The 3,570-nt window shown below is 46.4% G+C and overlaps 1 long non-coding RNA gene across 1 annotated transcript in view; it reads left to right on the top strand.

Annotated features, from left to right (window-relative positions):
• Nucleotides 1-1,661, top strand: part of LOC121814732 — an 8,917-nt gene extending 7,256 nt beyond the window's left edge. The window contains exon 3 of the long non-coding RNA XR_006054532.1: nucleotides 1,552-1,661. This is a non-coding gene — a long non-coding RNA (uncharacterized LOC121814732). The remainder of the gene's footprint in view (nucleotides 1-1,551) is intronic.
• Nucleotides 1,662-3,570: the final 1,909 nt, after the last annotated feature.

The following is a 3,570-nucleotide window of genomic DNA, read 5'->3' as shown; positions in this document are numbered from 1 at the left end:
GAGGACGCATTTGTCGGCTGCATTCGGAGGAGTCTACGAATTTGGACAGCCTTCGGCGCGTCGCTGTGACGTAATCGGTCTACAAATGCGGCCTCAGGAGGATGCAGCCCATGAATTTGGACACGACCAATGTATCGGAATTTCAGGAGCGGGACCACGCCTCCAAACACGCTCCTTCCGGTTGTCATCTGGGTTCCCCCCAGTTCTGCAAACTGTCCATTCTCAGCGAATACCTTTAAGCACAGCTCATCTCTCGGGAGTAACGTAATTTTACTCACCCTTCTATTCGCTACAATCACCCTCTCGTCCGTCAGCGCGTCAGACGAACAACTACCCAAGCTCTGCATCCATCGCTTTTCCTCCGGCAATCCCAGAAACAAACGGCGTGCTTCCAAAAAACCGAATGCTGACGACAACCTAGCAGTTTTCTCGCCACCCGACATACGGTCTTTTACATCCATCCAGTCAGTTTATCTCCGCTAAATCCAGTCATGAAGTAATCCGGCCGCCCGCCATTTCAGCAAAAACCAGCGAGGTCGCCCGCCAGCAGAACTCACAGCTAGGGATGGGTACCGGTATCCGGTGCCATGATGGCACCCGTTCTGACATAAACGGTAGTAACCAGACCGAAAAGCAGCGCACTATTTCGGTGCTTTTTTTTTCCTGAGATACACTTGGATTCAGCCAATCATTTTACCTTTCCGAGGATAGTAGGCGGGGCCAGGTACGTACGTTCTTTTAGAGCAGAGCTACAGATTAAAAATGCCCAAGGCGAAGCGGTCAAAAGTCTGGCTGTACTTCACAGCAAAAGATGCAAACTCAGCAGCTAACAAGTGCTTTAAGCTGATACTGTGATACTGTCAAAGGAGGTAACACCTCGAATCCGATGAAACACCTGGCGACGCATAGCGTTTTTTTTAAAAGCCGAGAAATGCGCCGTATTTGATAGCTTGCTGCGAGACCTCACACCGAGCACATCTACTGCGGGTGTGGTGCCTGTTATCAGACCCGGAGTTAGCAACATCCCCCAAAAACCCGAAGAGGAGAGTCCTGGCCCCTAGCCCTGCCAGTGTAGCAGAAATGATGAGGATGATGATGCAGCAGCAGCCGTTCTTCTCTGCGTGAGTAGCTTAATGTTGTTCGTGTGTAATTTACGTTGAGTAGGCTAACCACGTTATTACATTAATGCATGTAAGGTGAACTAGCAAACATCATCATAGCTACATGCGGCTGTCTTCTTGTTTGATGGCAGATACTCCCTTCACCCTGGCCAAAAAGGCTAAAATGACCAAAGAAAAAGTGGAAAACAGCTAAACATGAGAGGTTTTTGGACAAAGTTTGTGTTTTTTCCATTGTTTAAGCACTGCTTCCAGCCAAGAGTGATACCATATATGCCCCATAGCTGCAGAAAAGGCTAACATTGTTATCTTTTTACAAAAAACAGCTGAACATGAGAGGTTTTTGGACCAATTGTGTGTTCTCCATTCTTTAAGCACCGGTTACAGTTTAAGCCCGACGTTTCAAAAGTACCGATTTGGCACCGGTATCGAGCTGGCGAAATGATGTTTGAGAAGATTTAAGCTCTTTTTGAGGAAAATGGTCTGGATATGAAGCGTGTCTGTGTACTTGTGACGGATGGGGCTCCATCCATGGCAGGAAAATTATTTTAATTTGAAAGGGAATTATCAAAATGTTTTTTATTATTATTATTATTATTTCAAATGTGCAAAAAATAGTTTAGTTATAGCTCCCTTTTTTTAAATGGACCTTTTGGTGTGCATTTGTGAGAGGTCACCAGATTTACAGGCGAATAGGAATAAAAAAATTACTTGTTTTTCAGTACAGTTGTGTGGGTTTGAAATTGATCATGATCTGCTGCTTACTGGCTTCAAAAAAAATATCTGGCCCAGATAAATTCCTCGGTTTGAAAATCTGGCCCAACTAACTTCGTAGTTGAATAGCCATGCTCTACGGCAAACATCGGCACTGAGTTGCCAGGTTCTCAGCCACTCATCCCTCCTCTGCTAAACTCCGCGGCAAACCTCGGCACCCGGTTGCTAGGTTCCTTTATTGCTCATTCGCGAAAGCAGCAGCAGCTTTTCTACCATCGGGTTGGCAGTTGTCTGTATAGACAAATAAATTAAAAGCCACCGGGTTGCCAGGTTTTCCTTCATCCCCCATTTGCATGCAGCATCTAGCTTCCCTACTACCGAACTGCCAGTTTCTCCGCTTCTATCATTGCAAGCAGCAGCAAACCCTTCTAGCACAGAGGTGTCAGGTTCTTGCTATATCTGCCATGTGCAAACCGCAGTGACAAGCTTCTTACCCCTGAGTTGCCAGTTTCTGTCCATCCATCATGGCTAAAGCAGCAGAGAATCCTTCCCGCTGGTTCCTTCTATGTCCATCATTCTTAATCGCAGCAGCAATCTTCTTTAACCATGTTGCCAGGTTCTCTCTTTATCCCTCATTCGCAAACGCAGCAGCACGCTTTCTAATATAGAGTTGCCAGTTTCTCTGCTCGGCACTGAGATGCCAGATTCGCTGCCATCTTTCCTGCCTTTCCAAAGCATCGGCGAACCTCATGGCATCTCGGTGCCAGGTTCTCTCTTTATCCCTCATTCGCAAATGCAGCAGCATGCTTCCAGCACCGAGATGCCAGTTTCACTGCCATCTTTCCTGCCTTTCCAAAGCAAAGCTGAACCTTCGTGGCACAGAGATGCCAGGTTCTGTCCTCCATCAATCCTTTTAAGACATCCAAACTGAGTCGCGCGCGTAATTCTTCAAGGCGTCCCTTCACTTCTCATGTGTTTTCACTAGCATCATCAGGCATCCACCCTCAACACAATCATTCGAGACCGCTCTCTAAGTTGACTCACGGTTCTGACTGCGTCTGAACGGCTTATCATCTCCCACGCTCTCTGCTCTTGGACAATTTTGGGGGTTATTATTAAAGAGATTATTTTCCTCTAATCAATCTTTCAATTCATCAACTCTTCCCAAGCTGCTGCTGCTGTCACTTCTGTTAATTCAGAAATCAGCTCAGTCGTTATTGCTACCTTATCTGAAGTAATTAACCAGCTAAGCACCTCCTATCCATCTTCTACTCAAAGACAAGCTCACAAGCTTTTCGAGCCGCCAAGCCCTACCTCAAATCTCAAATCCAGCATTCTTCTCTGTCAGAGCTTCAGCTCAAAGTCGAGCCACGTCGCTATGCGATCGAGGGTTCCCCTCATTGATCCATTAAGATATCCGTTGTTTGCAACTTCCTTTGATCTCTTCTCCTGCCTTTCCTTTCTAATTGTCCGAGCTCATCCACTCCACACCACGGAACGACGTTCGCTCTCCCTGTGCTCGTCTTTGTCCTCCGCGCTGTGAATTCTGGGATAGGTTGGGCCATGAAGAAAACACCAACTCATCCTTCAAATCTGGGGAAAAGGAGGACGCACTTGTTGACATTTACCTTAATTGGATAGCCTATGTCGAATATATTTGAAACCAACGATAACACTTCTCACTATTGCCAATATTAACAAAACTAAGGGTAGGCGCTAGTGATGGCCCGCTTGAAGC

This window comes from Haplochromis burtoni, unplaced genomic scaffold (assembly GCF_018398535.1).
Source record: "Haplochromis burtoni strain Fernald_Lab_line unplaced genomic scaffold, NCSU_Asbu1 Contig_5, whole genome shotgun sequence".
Taxonomy (NCBI): Eukaryota; Metazoa; Chordata; class Actinopteri; order Cichliformes; family Cichlidae; genus Haplochromis; species Haplochromis burtoni.
This window is presented reverse-complemented; position numbering and strand designations above follow the sequence as displayed.